Source organism: Tachysurus vachellii, chromosome 12, assembly GCF_030014155.1.
Source record: "Tachysurus vachellii isolate PV-2020 chromosome 12, HZAU_Pvac_v1, whole genome shotgun sequence".
Lineage (NCBI taxonomy): Eukaryota > Metazoa > Chordata > Actinopteri > Siluriformes > Bagridae > Tachysurus > Tachysurus vachellii.
In genome coordinates this window covers 26,870,462-26,887,961 of record NC_083471.1, presented here as the reverse complement: position 1 = coordinate 26,887,961, position 17,500 = coordinate 26,870,462, and the positions used below count along the sequence as shown (strand labels likewise).

At 39.5% G+C, this 17,500-nt stretch overlaps 1 protein-coding gene and 1 long non-coding RNA gene across 8 annotated transcripts in view; one reads left to right on the top strand and one right to left on the bottom strand.

Annotated features, from left to right (window-relative positions):
* Nucleotides 1-10,045, top strand: part of LOC132854633 (uncharacterized) — a 47,660-nt gene extending 37,615 nt beyond the window's left edge. The window contains exon 3 of the long non-coding RNA XR_009649271.1: nucleotides 9,733-10,045. This is a non-coding gene — a long non-coding RNA (uncharacterized LOC132854633). The remainder of the gene's footprint in view (nucleotides 1-9,732) is intronic.
* Nucleotides 1-17,500, bottom strand: part of fbrsl1 (fibrosin-like 1) — a 205,231-nt gene that overhangs the window by 125,755 nt on the left and 61,976 nt on the right. The window lies entirely within an intron of this gene.

Here is a 17,500-nt window from a genome sequence, read left to right as displayed (position 1 = left end):
GCACTGAATCACCGCTGTATTTGAGTTGACCTTAAAGCTAGCTAGTGATTAAGCTACACTAATGACAGAACTGTATCATAAGCTAATAACCTTTGGCTAACACACTCCACTGACAGACACCAGTTATAGCACAAGCTAGCTTATTAGCTACAATCCAGTACCAGAGTGGCCATGATGATTAGCAAAGCTAGCTAACTAGCAGACCTGGTGAGATGTGTTCAGGTGTTTTACTTTTGCCTCTTTCTTAAAATCCTGCTAACTTGTTCTTATACAGGCTAAAAATGATCATTTAATACATTGAATTGTACTTCAGCTAACAGTCAAACAGGAAAAGGATACATGCCAACTGGTAATAATAAATAAGCTAGCTTGTGTTACAAGTGTATGTTAGTTAAATGAGAGTGCAGTGCAGTGTGGTGCCTGTGCTATGCTAATTTGCCAATGCTTATTCACATCTTCTAAACAGTGCCATGCTAGGAAACATGAAAGCTAGCAACATGCTAACACATCCCTGTGAGATGAAAAACGGGGCCATCAGAAATGTTTCAAAGATAATCAGAAAAAAATTCACTCTAAAGTTCAATCATTAGCATGAAGTCATTAGCAAAGAGACTCCATCGTACTAAAGAACATCATTAGCAGATCCAGATCCAGTGGAAGGCCTTGTCAAGCAGTGTGTTGCTTTTGTTAGTCTGCTAATTAGCCTGCACTAATTAAAACACACCTGCCATGCTAGTGAACATCAAAGCTAGCGAGATAGTGAGATAGCATGCTAGCATGGTGAAATCCCTGCTAAGAAACGTCAGAGCGAGAAATACAACTAGTGCAGTTTATCCCCAAATACTATCATTAGCATTCTGACCCTGACAAGCTAAAGTTCACATCATTAGCTGCTTCAGAAGGGAGAGCTGCTGAAAATGAGGAGACATGTTCAGCCAGGGCTACGCTAATGACACCATCTGGACACCACCATGCTAGCAGAGGTTAACGCTAGCAGCAGACTAGCACAGATTAGAGGAGGAATTCCTGCTGAGGCTAACAGACAAGAGGAGAGAGAGGAAAAAAAAACAGAACTGACTGACTGACTGGAGAAAAGAATGAATGATTATCTGGGGAGAGAGAGAGAAAAAAGAGCAAGAGAGATTGTTTCTCTCTCTCTCTCTCTCTCTCTCTCTCACACACACACACACACACACACACACACACACACAGATCAACATTTGAGCAGATATGCAGAAAATGTCAGACAGACAGACAGACAGACAGCTGACTGATAGAATGTGAGAATTTGAGTAGTTGTTTGAAATGCTAATATTTTCACCTTCGCTAAAGCTAGTATGCTAACATGCTAACATTTCATTATTCTCTCTACTAAAATGGTTTATAAATTAGAACGATCCGATTCCCTCTGTCCTCACCCTTAACTCGCTAGTTAATCTGGCTAATCTAATGCTAACACAGTCGACTAGCTGACGAAGTGTACGTTAGATGTTTTACATTTTCTCAACTCGCAGGACTTCACACCTCATATGCTAACTAATTATTAGCTTAGAAGCTAGCAGGTTTTCAGCTAGCTATGTTTTCTATTACAGTGACTCCCCTCGCTGTTTCTTCCTGAGGTTACGGTAATTGTTTTTTTAACCGTATTTTCAACACACCATCTGAAATAAATGAGTCTATAAATCAGTCTCTAGCGAGTCTCTCTTTGAGGACGGAACAATTAGCGATGTCACCACCGTTTACTTTTTTTTTTTCACTCCCCAGCCTCCAAGTTCAGCACCTTCTGTTTTTTAATTTTTTCTTTTTTTTTACAGAATAGAGACCAGACGGAGGTGTGAGAGGTTGTGCTACGACGAGGAAAAGCGCCCGCTGTTCGTTTCCTTTTCACGCTAAACTCTCGCTGTGCCGTGTTTGTTGTTACGCCTCCCGCTTTGGCCCCTGATGAATTCCAAAAATGTTACGATTTGCATTTCAATCTGCTAACGCTCTCCCACTTTCCTTTACAGAGCGATAAAAAAATTCCTCTGATAAAAATCTCTTTCTCTCTCTCCCTTTTCTCTCTCCTTTTCTCTCCCTTTTCTCTCTCTCTTTCTCTCTCTCTCTATTTCCCCCCAGAGCTGAATGAAATGAAACGGGCAGCGCTGCTCTGTAAAAAAGCTCTGCTGCAGCGTAATTGCCGTTTCCCCTCTCCATCATTACAGCAGACGCTTTTGGCGTCCTGTTTACGAGCTAAATAAATAGCCACACAAAACATCTGGAGCTACAAAAGAGGCCTTAAGTGGACTCTTAAAAGGAGCTGAAGAGGAAAATATAGAGAAAGAGAGAGAGAGAGAGAGAGAGAGAGAGAGAGAGAGGCTGTTTTACTGGGAGATATAAACCCTGATGATGTCATGGGGGAAAACACTTTAATTACCGTGTGGTTTTTAAGAGCTGGATCCATTACAGCTGTGATACAGGAGTTTATTTAGGTGTTGATGTAGAAAGTCTCCTGACCTTCACACTCAGGTCCTACATTATTACACAGTGATGAACAGCACGCTTAGTTATCATTTATTCAGTTGTTTATTAATTAATTAATTAATTTTATCGCTTGTTTGTTTGTTTATCCCCTACACCGTGTGGATCTTTAATTAATAACGCCTGTAATAAGCAGATGAGGAAGAGGAATAAAACACTTTGTGCTGATTTGGTTCAGAATAACTCAGTAATTAACCGGTGCTATTTTAGTCACCACAGTAACAGCAGATTGCTGTTTACGTGCCGTGTAACTGTGTACAGGTCGTATTACCGTAGGTCACAGTTCAACCAAATTCTACAACAAATAGTGCAACAAAAAGCTTAAAGGATAAAACAAATTTCTATTAAGAGATTTAAATTCAAGTATATTTATTAGAAATCATATTTATAATAAAGACAAAACACATCAGATTATAGAGTTTAAATCTGAAAGACACTCGTATGGACTTGCAGTGCATTAAAACACACACACACACACACACACACACACACACACACACACACACACACTCCAATACAGTACAGTGACCATATGAATATCAAATATTCTTCATCAAAACTTTCTGTAAGATCTGTAACTGTTGAGGGAGAGCACGTGTTAAACACATTATGTGTGTGTGTGTGTGTGTGTGTGTGTGTGTGTTTGTGTGTGTAATGTACCATAGCTCATTCCTGACTCCTCATCCTAGGGGTCAAAGCCACTTTATAAGGTCAGCACACCTAGAATTTATGAGCGCTGATTGTTTGTGACAGGAGATTCTGCTGTAAAACAGATGTTATTTCCGTCACACGGCCCACTGAAGCGCTGAGAATGAAATAAAGCGCTACACAGCAGTCTCTGAGTTAGGAGCCTCTGATCCCCAAACATTAAAAATTTATTATCTTTTACTGAAGACCTGCGTGGGGTCGGAAATCTACTCTGAAATCTTCTGCGTCTGAGGAGTCGACTCCTGAACCGTCGTCCTTCAGAGAGACTTTACAGAACAATGTTTTCTGACTGATAAAAGCTTCTAGTTTGGATTTCTGTCTGATAACAGAGATGATATAAGATGGCCTCCGCACACGTCCTCTTTGGAACTTCGCTAAGATCACTGAGTGTTCACGTGGTGCGGCGTAAACAAGACAGACGTAAAGGTCTAATGTGACATGTACGTCGGTCACAATGCTGTTAATAAATTAACTACTGATGTGTTAAATCATAAGAAGTACTAAAATAATATAACCAAGATGTTTGAGCTCTACGCTGCCCCCTAAGGGAAAGAGCTGTTAACCCGCTGGATACATAAAATGCACAGATGAGTGAAATTATAATTCTAATATCAGCTGAAGAGCATATGGGCTGTGTCTCAAATCACTGTTATTTACACTGTATAGTCTAGATGCAAGAGCCACATGAGCTGTAATCTGGAATAATCTCAGTGTAATAAAGCGCTGATACAAACCGGTTAAATATTGATTTACCTTCTGCGTCTCAGCTGCGTGACTCGGGGTGAATAAACGTCACATCTGTAAATAATCAACCAAGTCCAAGGGCAAACAACACCATACCTCACCTCCTGCTACACACATACACACACACACACGCTGTGTCAATGGAGATACAACAGTCAGAGAGACACCATCATCAGAGATACAACACTGTCAGAGAGACACCATCAGAGATACAACACTGTCAGAGAGACACCATCATCAGAGATACAACACTGTCAGAGAGACACCATCATCAGAGATACAACACTGTCAGAGAGACACCATCATCAGAAATACAACACTGTCAGAGAGACACCATCAGAGATACAACAGTCAGAGAGACACCATCATCAGAGATGCAACACTGTCAGAGAGACACCATCAGAGATACAACAGTCAGAGAGACACCATCATCAGAGATGCAACACTGTCAGAGAGACACCATCAGAGATACAACACTGTCAGAGAGACACCATCATCAGAGATACAACACTGTCAGAGAGACACCATCAGAGATACAACAGTCAGAGAGACACCATCATCAGAGATGCAACACTGTCAGAGAGACACCATCAGAGATACAACAGTCAGAGAGACACCATCATCAGAGATGCAACACTGTCAGAGAGACACCATCATCAGAGATACAACACTGTCAGAGAGACACCATCATCAGAGATACAACACTGTCAGAGAGACACCATCAGAGATACAACACTGTCAGAGAGACACCATCATCAGAGATACAACACTGTCAGAGAGACACCATCATCAGAGATGCAACACTGTCAGAGAGACACCATCATCAGAGATACAACACTGTCAGAGAGACACCATCATCAGAGATGCAACACTGTCAGAGAGACACCATCAGAGATACAACACTGTCAGAGAGACACCATCATCAGAGATACAACACTGTCAGAGAGACACCATCAGAGATACAACAGTCAGAGAGACACCATCATCAGAGATGCAACACTGTCAGAGAGACACCATCAGAGATACAACAGTCAGAGAGACACCATCATCAGAGATGCAACACTGTCAGAGAGACACCATCATCAGAGATACAACACTGTCAGAGAGACACCATCATCAGAGATACAACACTGTCAGAGAGACACCATCAGAGATACAACACTGTCAGAGAGACACCATCATCAGAGATACAACACTGTCAGAGAGACACCATCAGCAGAGATACAACAGTCAGAGAGACACCATCATCAGAAATAGAACACTGTCATAGACACCATCATCAGAGATACAACACTGTCAGAGAGACACCATCATCAGAAATAGAACACTGTCAGAGAGACATCATCAGAGATACAACAGTCAGAGAGACACCATCATCAGAAATAGAACCCTGTCAGAGAGACACCACCAGAGATACACTGTATTTTTATGTTCTATATTACTTTAGGATGTAGAAGGATTAGCTAGAAAGTGTAATATGCAAATATTCAGAGATTTGCTTCTGTTTCTGTTTATCGTTCTAAAGAAATGCAGCATTAGAGAAATGTGTGGGAGGAGAAATGGGAATAAGTGTGTGTGTGTGTGTGTGTGTGTGTGTGTGTGTGTGTGTGTGTGTGTGTGTGTGTGTGGGAGGTTTTGTGTCCTTCACCCCTCTCTATCCTGACAGTGATTGCAGGAAACACACTGACATATTTGAAAAAAAAGAAAACTTTATTTAAAAGAGAGAGCAGGTGCTGAAGGTCACATGAAGAGGAGGAGCAAAAGACAAACATGAACATTATTTTACACTGCAGTGAGAATGATGCTTTTCACCAACACACACACACACACTCACACACACACACACACACACACACACACTCACACACACACACACACACACACACACACTCACACTAAATGGCTTGTGATCTGCCATATTGACTGCACAATATGGCACAACAAACCTGCTGCACAGGAAGTGTGTGTTTGTTTTTTTATGACTACAGATGAACTGATTATTGTTTGTAACGCCCCACCCCATGACTCCGCCCATCCCATCCATATTCAATTTTATTTAAAAGTTGTCAAAACCTTTTACTACTGTGCATTCAGGAGAGAAAGAACTACACTTATATACTCACAAATAAACACAGTGTGTGTGTGTGTGTGTGTGTGTGTGTGTGTGTGTGTGTGTGTTTTCTCTGTGATGTATTGCTCTCTCCTGTACTTGGACACTTTTCTTAAACACTATGATCAGTGGCCTTTGTGAGAACAGCGTGTTTATCCCTCACTTTTTTAATGACAGAGGAGAACAGAAAGAGAGGGAGGTTGAGAGAGAGAGAGAGAGAGAGAGAGATGCAGACAAAGGAGCAATTACAGATAACAGTTAAAATATAGACAAAGGATTGAGTTTAAAAATGAGACCGAATGTAGATGATGGATGAATGGAAATGAGGGATCAAATATAGATTAGTATAGACAAGGGATCAGTGGGATCGAGTGATTATGAGGAATCAAGCATGCAAAGAGGCTTCAAGTGGTAATGAAGGATTAAATGTAGATGTAGATATCGCATGTAGATGAGAGACTGAATGGAGATAGGGGATCCAGTATAGATACTGGATCGTGTGTAAATATTAAATTGGGATCCAGTGTAGATGAGGGATCGAGTGGAGAAACTGTCTGAGTGTGCAGAGGACAGATCAAATGGAAGTAAGATAAAGAATATGAGAGTACAGAGAAGGGATGTTGTGTGGATGTGGGGATCGAGTACAGAGAAGGGATGTTGTGTGGATGTGGGGATCGAGTACAGAGAAGGGATGCTGTGTAGATGAGGGATCTAGTGTAGGCAAGGGATCGAGTGTAGATGAGGGTCAAGTGTAATAGTGTAGGAGTAAGTCTTCCCGAATGACAGCTAAATATCACAATATATCTTTTTCTCTGTTACCATAACAACACAATTAGACTAAAATATCTTTGCATTTCTTTCAATTTTTCACAGATAATAAAATGTTTTATAACTGAAAAAAAATTACAGCTGAAATGCAGTAGTGTAAATACAGCGTTCAGACTTAATTATTTAATGTATTTTCTCTCTCTCTCTCTCTCTCTCTCTCTCTCTCTCTCTCTCTCTCTCTCTCTGGACTGTGTAAATAGAAACACCTCTCCATCAACACATTTGTAGCACTCAGCTTTTTATTAACAAGAGACGGAATGCAGTAATGAAGTGTGAACACACCACTTCCTTCCTTTTTACTTAATATACGACCATCTGTCTCACTCTTTCTCTGTCTGTCTCTCTCTCTACGTCTATCTCTCTGTCTTTCTCTCTCTTTCACTCGCTCTCTCTCTCCACCCCCGTCTCTCCCCCTCTCCCCACATCATTATTTTACACAGACATGCTTCCAAATTAACTCTGGCATCTCGCTGCTTGTTTTGCGTTTGCTCCGTCTCTCACCACGTCAGCAAAAAGGCAGACTAAATTAGGTTCATTTCTCTCCGTTTAATTCCTGGCGGTGTGATACAAAATGCAATTATCCATTATTTTTCCTCCCCGTAATTAAAACTGGTTTATTTAGCGGGTGATTTGTCCTGGACGTGAGTTAGCTGTAATACTGACTGACACTCTGTATGAGCTCAGCGTCCTGCTTCACTAGAAGAAAATGATGAATTTCACCAGGACTTCAGCTGCGTGCACAATTAAAAAAACTCACAGTGACATGTCATGGGCTCACATTTAACTCTGACGTCTGTGAAATAACAGTGTTGAATTCTAAAAAATGTATATTGTAGAATCAAAATGACAATGAAAAATAATTATAAACACTAACAGTGGTATTATAGTCATTATAAACACTAATAGTGGGGTTATAAATCATTATAAACACTAATAGTGGGGTTATAAATCATTATAAACACTGAGAGTGGGATTATAAATCATTATAAACACTGAGAGTGGGATTATAAATCGTTATAAACAACAGAGAGTGGGATTATAAATCATTATAAACACTGAGAGTGGGATTATAAATCATTATAAACACTGAGAGTGGGATTATAAATCGTTATAAACACTCAGAGTGGGATTATAATCATTATAAACACTAACAGTGGGATTATAAATCATTATAAACACTAACAGTGGTATTATAAATCATTATAAACACTGAGAGTGGGATTATAAATCATTATAAACACTGAGCGTGGGATTATAATCATTATAAACACTGAGAGTGGGATTATAATCATTATAAACACTGAGAGTGGGATTATAATCATTATAAACACTGAGAGTGGGATTATAATCATTATAAACACTCAGAGTGGGATTATAATCATTATAAACACTAACAGTGGGATTATAAATCATTATAAACACTGAGAGTGGGATTATAATCATTATAAACACTGAGAGTGGGATTATAAATCATCATAAACACTGAGCGTGGGATTATAAATCATTATAAACACTAACAGTGGGATTATAAATGTAAATATATATATTATTTATAATATAAATTATTTATACTGTATATCTTTTGATCAATTAGGATTCAGTAATTCAGCAATTCTGCGGTGTGTAAAATAAATCAAATGAAATAAACGTTGCATGTATTTAATTTCTGTCTTAAGTTTAAAACCTTTAATAAGAAGGTCATTTAGATTTAAAAACTGAAATAAACAATCACTTCAGTACATAAGAAGAAAAAAGAACGAAAAAAGGAAGTAAGTAAGAAAGAGAGAAAATAAAAAAGAAAGAAAAAAAAAATAACTAAATAAATACAAAGTAAACAAAGAACAAATGAATAACAACTGATAGCCAATCAGAGTGCAGTGTTAGTTTGATCTCAGCCAATCAGAGCGCAGTGATAGTCTGATCTGATGTGTAGTGCAGCAATCTGGAGTGTTTGATTAGTGAGAAGAATAAAAGCGTGGTGTTTAACGCACTCAGACTTTACACTGAAACACTAAGGCAGTGTTCTAACAGCCGCTCTAGCGCATTAGTGTTCTATCTTTATCAAGCACTAGTCGATTAAAAAGCGCTTTACCCCACGGCCTTTGTGCTTAATCGAGAGAGATTTCGACCCCAGAGCCGATGAGCCGGTGCGCGCCGTTACCGCTTTTCTCTCCCTAATGGCTTCCCTTTGGTTATCGCTAATGACCAGCGTGGCTAATGGACTGCAGAGAGCCGAGAGAGAGTAAAAAACACGGTGGATCTGCTTGGCAGCGGACGCTAATATAATAATATTTCAGTATCTCTGCATCCTGTAAGAGTGAGAGCTCTGTTTATTCTGACAGAACGCTGTATCAGGAGCGAGGACGCGCACAACCATGATGCTAATAGGCTGTAAAAAGCCCAGGAGTACCACAGCACTGTCAGTCCCAGGGTGCCAATATTTTTTACATCATACTATAAAAATGATGTAGAAAATATTTATGTGGATCTTAAACATTTCAATACACAATTTCAGAACACAATCTGACTTAGCGAGTCAAAGCTAATCTAAACTAGCAAGACAACGCTGTGTTTAGCTGCTTAAATGATACGCAGGTGGAGTCTGAGACAGAAAACTGTCAATCAAGTACGCTCATTAGCATATGAGTCCACACCCACTCAGATTGGCGTGACTAAAGCTGCTGTGTGAGCATTTAGATCAGATTTTAGATCAGATTTACTTCAGTAAACCCAACAGTTAATGACTTTAATATTTTAAACTAAATATAAGAATATTTCTACAGCTGATGTATGACATCACTTTCTGTCTTTGTCTCCACGCTCAGGTTTGTTGTGTTGGTTAAGATGGTGGAGACGAGGAGGAAGAAGAGGAGGAAGAGGAGAAAGAGGCGGAGGTGTGACAGTATTTCAGAATCTTGTCCCGATCAATACGTCCCTGAATAAAGTCCTTGAAGTGTGTAAAGTGTGTTTTTCCCGGGAGGTCTGACGAGTTGGACGAGTCGGTGTTCATCAGGAGGTTTCAGGTTTAACGGCCGTTTTTTACGACATCACTCTGCGGGTTTTGGTTATAGACCGAGGGCAGAGTCAGGGATGAAAAATCCTTTTAATTTTCTCTCTGCGAAACTTCCCGAGGTGATGATGCACATCAATCCCGCTCCGCTCCCTCACTCCAGCTAATGGAGGGCCGACGCCGTTTTCTTCTCGTCTTTCTCCTGGTTTTTTTCCCCTGCGCCCGTAGCACTCGCCGGCTCATTTGATTTTTTGGTCTAATCACCGGCTCTGAGGAGCAGCTAAAATGAAAATGTCGCCGCGTCTCTTTGCTCCGACTGAGACGCGATTCAATCAAATCCCCAGAAAAGAAAACGGGAAGGCTGATGTGTCTCCATCAGACACCACCACAGGATGAGGAGAAGCGCAATGACATCATCAAAAAGCGCCACACAAACACCCAGTCTTTATTTCTATATTTATTTATTTATCAATTCATCCTCTCATCCTTCACATTTACATTTACACAAAAACACATTATCTGCCTGTCTGTTTGTGTGTCTGTTTCTCTCTCTCTCTCTCTCTCTCTCTCTCTCTCTCTGTCTCTGCAGTTTTTCCCCACGCTCTGTTTATCGCTTCATCTTGTGGTGGGACGTTTATTTTCTCTCTCACACTGAGAAGCGAGACACAAAGCGCCGCTGTCACTACGATAAAAAACTAAAAACCCCAACGGTGGAAAACTCGGTGGTTCAGCTTCCTCTCTTTCCTGTATCTCACTCGCTTTTTTCTTTCTGTGGTGTGTGTGTGTCTGTGTGTGTGTGTGGTTTTCAAATTGTGCTTGCTGATTGGGAGATCGATTTACAGCACAGTGCAAAAGTGATGGCGAGCTAACGGAAGATAGAAAAGATTAAAGATGTGAATCTGTCATAGGCAGCGTCTCAAACACGCCCTTGTTCACTCGACCGCTGACATTAAGGGAAAACTGAACACGTGCTGCTCTTTAGAAACATACACGACTTTTCAACACGTATCATTGTGTTTCCTTGATGTGGAGGCTGGGCTTTAGGATTTCTAGTCCTCTGTGTGAACAGAGACGGCGTCTCCACACCTTTATAGATCGGATAAATCCATCAGCTCTTTTCCACGGAAGGCTCCAGTTTACGGAATATCCTTTACCTCATTAGTGTAAATCGTTTGCGCTCTCGTGATTCTACACAATGAGCCGTAACCGCACACTGCACAAAGATCTATAACCATAAACAGCGTGCTAATGATCAGACCGCACCGTCCAATCAGATCTGTTCATCGTTCATCCGATAAATCTATAACACACTAAAAATCTGATCTCATTAACAGAAAATGTAGAGTTTCATCTGAGGATCATCGGTTAGGAGAGACGATCTGTTCTGTCTAGGTGGGCGGGGCATATTCTCACACTCTCCTGTCAAGCTCAGAGACGCTAAAGAATCACGGCAAGGATGTATACAGAAGAGGGCAGATATCACTTTCCTTAGAGTGTTACACTGACCTGTGATGCTGAAGGAACTGAAATGACCAGAACTTAGATTTGGGAGTAAAAGTCAATCTGCTAACCTCAGAGGTGTGAACTTCACACAGGTGATGATGATAATCTGAACACGGAGATCAGACCGATACGTCTCGGACCGAACTCACTAAATGACACCAAATGTCTTCTATCAAAAGGACATGTTTTGGAATTTCACATCAGTGATTTCTTTGAAATGGAACACACAGGATGAGGATGAGGATGAGGATGAAGCTGTTGATTTTTCAGCCCTGTTTGAGTAAAGTGAGGTTCAAAAAGACTACAGAAGCAAGTGAAAAAAAGTGGATCAGTCCAATTAGCAGTGTTTCTTTTTCACTGATTAAGCCAAATATTCCCGAGAGGACACGTCTTGTCCCGAGTCCCTGGAGAGAGACGAGACGAGACAAGAGCGAGAGAGAGAAAGAAAAAGAAATGTCCTTTCTGTTCAGCTCTGGCAGCGAACGCAGCACTCTGATTTGTGCAGCCCTGAGGGGATGCGGATAAAACACGGGCCCATCTGTCACACGGGGAATTGAACACAGCCCGTTACAGTAAAGTGTATCTGCATCCTCGAACTGCTTTATTACCGTGCCAGCTGAGGCCTCCGAGGCTCCAGCGGAACTGAGCGACACTTTTAAACGGATCTGACGCTGAATAAAGGAGGGGACACGTCTCCCTCCGTCTCTCCTCCGTCTCTCCTGCGTTATTGAGTCGGACAGGAGGGAAGCAGAACAGAGAGGAAAATCAGGAGGGAAATAGTGGATGAGAAAAAACATGAATAATAAAATACACACATATGTTCTTCTCTCTGTACTTACACACACTCTGTATATGTGTTTGTGGTTCTTTTTTTTCTCTTTACTTTTCTCCTTCTTCCTTCCATTTTGTATTAATTTTCCCTCTTCTATGGGAGAGCTGGGGAGGGGAAGGTTTAAAAATATATATCTATATACATGTGTGTGTGTGTGTTGTGTGTATAATTGTGTATGGTGTGTGTAAAAATGTGTGTGTGTTGTGTGTATAATTGTGTATGGTGTGTGTAAAAATGTGTGTGTGTTGTGTGTATAATTGTGTATGGTGTGTGTTGTATGTTTTATGTCGTGTGTATAATTGTGTGGTTTGTGTATGTGTGTGTTTGTGTATGGTGTGTGTTGTATTTTTTTGTGTGTATAATTGTGTATGGTGTGTGTTGTATTTTTTTGTGTGTATAATTGTGTATGGTGTGTGTAAAAATGCGTGTGTTGTGTGTATAATTGTGTGGTTTGTGTGTGTGTGTGTGTGTGTGTGTGATGAGTGTATAATTGTGTACGGTGTGTGTAAAAATGTGTGTAGTGTGTATAATTGTGTATAGTGTGTGTTGTATGTTTTATGTCGTGTGTATAATTGTGTATTTTGTATGTTGTATTTTTTTGTGTGTATAATTGTGTGGTTTTTGTTTGTGTGTGTGTTGTGTGTATACTTGTGAATGGTGTGTGTAAAAATGTTTGTGTGTTGTGTGTATAATTGTGTATGGTGTATGTAAAAATGTGTGTGTGTTGTGTGTACAATTGTGTATGGTGTGTGTTGTATGTTTTTTGTCGTGTGTATAATTGTGTGGTTTGTGTGTGTGTGTGTTTGTGTGTGGTGAGTGTATAATTGTGTATGGTGTGTGTAAAAATGTCTGTGTTGTGTGTATAATTGTGTATGGTGTGTGTAAAAATGTGTGTGTGTTGTGTGTATAATTGTGTATGGTGTGTGTTGTATGTTTTTTGTTGTGTGTATAATTGTGTAGTTTGTGTGTGTGTGTGTTTGTGTGTGGTGAGTGTATAATTGTGTATGGTGTGTGTTGTATTTTTTGTGTGTATAATTGCGTGGTTTTTGTTTGTGTGTGTGTTGTGTGTATAATTGTGTATGGTGTGTGTAAAAATGTGTGTGTATTGTGTGTATAATTGTGTATGGTGTGTGTAAAAATGCGTGTGTTGTGTGTATAATTGTGTATGGTGTGTGTTGTATGTTTTATGTCGTGTGTATAATTGTGTGGTTTGTGTGTGTGTGTGTGTGTGTGTTTGTGTGTGATGAGTGTATAATTGTGTACGGTGTGTGTAAAAATGTGTGTAGTGTGTATAATTGTGTATAGTGTGTGTTGTATGTTTTATGTCGTGTGTATAATTGTGTATTTTGTATGTTGTATTTTCTTGTGTGTATAATTGTGTGGTTTTTGTTTGTGTGTGTGTTGTGTGTATAATTGTGAATGGTGTGTGTAAAAATGTTTGTGTGTTGTGTGTATAATTGTGTATGGTGTATGTAAAAATGTGTGTGTGTTGTGTGTACAATTGTGTATGGTGTGTGTTGTATGTTTTTTGTCGCGTGTATAATTGTGTGTTTGTGTGTGTGTGTGTTTGTGTGTGGTGAGTGTATAATTGTGTATGGTGTGTGTAAAAATGTCTGTGTTGTGTGTATAATTGTGTATGGTGTGTGTAAAAATGTGTGTGTGTTGTGTGTATAATTGTGTATGGTGTGTGTTGTATGTTTTTTGTCGTGTGTATAATTGTGTGGTTTGTGTGTGTGTGTGTTTGTGTGTGGTGAGTGTATAATTGTGTATGGTGTGTGTTGTATATTTTTGTGTGTATAATTGCGTGGTTTTTGTTTGTGTGTGTGTTGTGTGTATAATTGTGTATGGTGTGTGTAAAAATGTGTGTGTATTGTGTGTATAATTGTGTATGGGGTGTGTTGTATGTTTTTTGTCGTGTGTATAATTGTGTGGTTTGTGTGTGTGTTTGTGTGTGGTGAGTGTATAATTGTGTATGGTGTGTGTTGTATTTTTTTGTGTGTATAATTGCATGGTTTTTGTTTGTGTGTGTTGTGTGTATAATTGTGGATGGTGTGTATAATAATGTGTGTGTGTTGTGTGTATAATTGTGTATGGTGTGTTGTATATTTTTTGTCATGTGTATAATTGTGTGGTTTGTGTGTATGTGTGTGTGTGGTGAGTGTGTAATTGTGTGTAGTGTTTGTTGTATGATTTTTGTCATGTGTATAATTGTGTGGTTTGTGTGTATGTGTGTGATGTGTGTGTGTGGTGAGTGTGTAATTGTGTGTAGTGTTTGTTGTATGATTTTTGTCATGTGTATAATTGTGTGGTTTGTGTGTGTGTGTGTGATGTGTGTGTGTGATGTGTGTGTGTCCCACCACTAGGTAACATGCCCCATTTTCAAATTTAACCTTGAGGTGTAACGCGATGTGACGTCCCTAAACGTCTCGCGTCCTTAAATCAGCAGGAAGTGCCTCAGCGGGAGGCGTAATCACCGAGCCAAATTGCTAATTTCATTTCTCCCTGTCGTGTCCCTGCTCGCCGTTCGACTCCATTACTCAACGACAGCCTTTTAATGTTGCTGCCTCCCAGAGGTGCTGCATTAAAATGGAATAACTCGCCATGTAAATGAAAACAAAAACCATTACTTTTCCTCTACACCCCTCCCCATCCTCCTTCTTCACTTCCTCCTCCCTCGCTCTCTCACTCCTCTCTTCCTCCACCATCGAGGGAAATGGAAGCTAATTGTCAGTCCATCTGGTGCGGTAATGAAGTTGGCCCGATATACGGACACATGTGAGGCTCCTTCAGATTCATCCAGGATGAGGAACCTCGTCAGTGGATTAGCAGCGTGTCATCAGTGTGTGATGCAACGTTCAAAATATAATGCTGCGCACGGGCTAGTGATGCGACAAGTCGCTCATATTGCTTGTGGGCGTGGCCTTTTAGCTCTCATGAGAAACAGTAGTAGCTGTTAGAAGTGTAAATCTCAGCCTTCCACATGGTACGATATAAATGATACAATACAATATGATACGATACGATACAATCCGATATGATACGATATAATCCGATATGATACGATATAATCCGATATGATACGATATAATCCGATACGATACGATATCATATACGATATCTATAATAATGATACGATTTGTTACAATACTGTAATAAAAATATGTTACTATTTGCTGCATTATACAATATGATTCTATACGATGTGATATAAAAACAATTCAAATGCTATGATACGTTATAATACTATATGATCTGATATGATGAATGATATGATATTAAATACTACAGAAGGCACAGTAGGATACTGTAAGAATTTTATGATTGGACAAGATACGATTTTCTTTCAGTTTACACAGCAGTGATTTAATACATGACTAAAGCTAGACGATTCGTTCCGTATTGCGAGATAGGAGTCTGTCTGCTGTTTAACGACTTCAGTGACGACACAGTAATAAAAAAAGACGCGTTCTTTTATAACTGTCTGGTTGTTCAATCTGCTAGCTTAAAGCTTTGCTAGAAACACATTAAACGACTACTGTGCTAATCACTATGCTAAGAACAATGATAAAGCAGGTAGTCAAGTAACACTGCTAGTCAACAGCAATATTAACATTTATGCTAAAAGCTAAAAATGTTCAACAACAACAAGATTCCTGAAGTAATAGTAACACCTGCACTAATACAATGCTATTATTCAATGTTAATTAAAATGCTAATGGTTTTTATTAAGCTTAAATGGTGTAGTAGCTCGCAGCTTGTGAGAGCTAGTGCTATGGTGTGTGTAAAAATGTCTGTGTTGTGTGTATAATTGTGTATGGTGTGTGTAAAAATGTGTGTGTGTTGTGTGTATAATTGTGTATGGTGTGTGTTGTATGTTTTTTGTCGTGTGTATAATTGTGTGGTTTGTGTGTGTGTGTGTTTGTGTGTGGTGAGTGTATAATTGTGTATGGTGTGTGTTGTATATTTTTGTGTGTATAATTGCGTGGTTTTTGTTTGTGTGTGTGTTGTGTGTATAATTGTGTATGGTGTGTGTAAAAATGTGTGTGTATTGTGTGTATAATTGTGTATGGGGTGTGTTGTATGTTTTTTGTCGTGTGTATAATTGTGTGGTTTGTGTGTGTGTTTGTGTGTGGTGAGTGTATAATTGTGTATGGTGTGTGTTGTATTTTTTTGTGTGTATAATTGCATGGTTTTTGTTTGTGTGTGTTGTGTGTATAATTGTGGATGGTGTGTATAATAATGTGTGTGTGTTGTGTGTATAATTGTGTATGGTGTGTTGTATATTTTTTGTCATGTGTATAATTGTGTGGTTTGTGTGTATGTGTGTGTGTGGTGAGTGTGTAATTGTGTGTAGTGTTTGTTGTATGATTTTTGTCATGTGTATAATTGTGTGGTTTGTGTGTATGTGTGTGATGTGTGTGTGTGGTGAGTGTGTAATTGTGTGTAGTGTTTGTTGTATGATTTTTGTCATGTGTATAATTGTGTGGTTTGTGTGTGTGTGATGTGTGTGTGTGATGTGTGTGTGTCCCACCATTAATTAAAATGCTAATGGTTTTTATTAAGCTTAAATGGTGTAGTAGCTCGCAGCTTGTGAGAGCTAGTGCTAGCTAATGCTATGTTAATAAGTACATTAAAATTCAAATGTGAGTCACGTGAAGGAACACAAATGAAAATGTTAAAATGCTGATGTTCAATAGTCATGTGACTCATATTAAACTATGCTAATGTCCATGTTTAACACCATACGTGCTCGTATGTGTATTTATGTTTTAAATATTAACATGAAACATTTCAAAAAGTTTGTATTTCTGTATAATTACAGTGCTAACGAAGAATGGCAACACAGATCGTATCCTGGATCGACTTTGTGGGAAAACTAGCCAAAATAATTGCCTATGTATCATCTTAGAGATATAATTTATTTTTAAACCCAAACTAAAGATTAGCACAGCACCTCCATGGCATTGTGTGTGTCATTAACAAGCCTGGTTAGCATGCTAAGAGGTGAAGTGGGCGCTAACGGCAGGTTTAACCTCCCTGTAGAGGTGGCACCTGTGTGCTGCAGGTTTACGTGAAGATGTCCAGCTACATGGAGGCTTTCATTATGACTAGTGTACTTCAGCACAGCTAGACCACTAGAAGTGTATTAATAACTCAGCAGGACAACAACGAGCCTCAAATGTGGACAAGCTGTCTCTGAATTTCTCTCTGTCCAACATTCAGTCCAGCGTGAAGCTTCCAACACCGA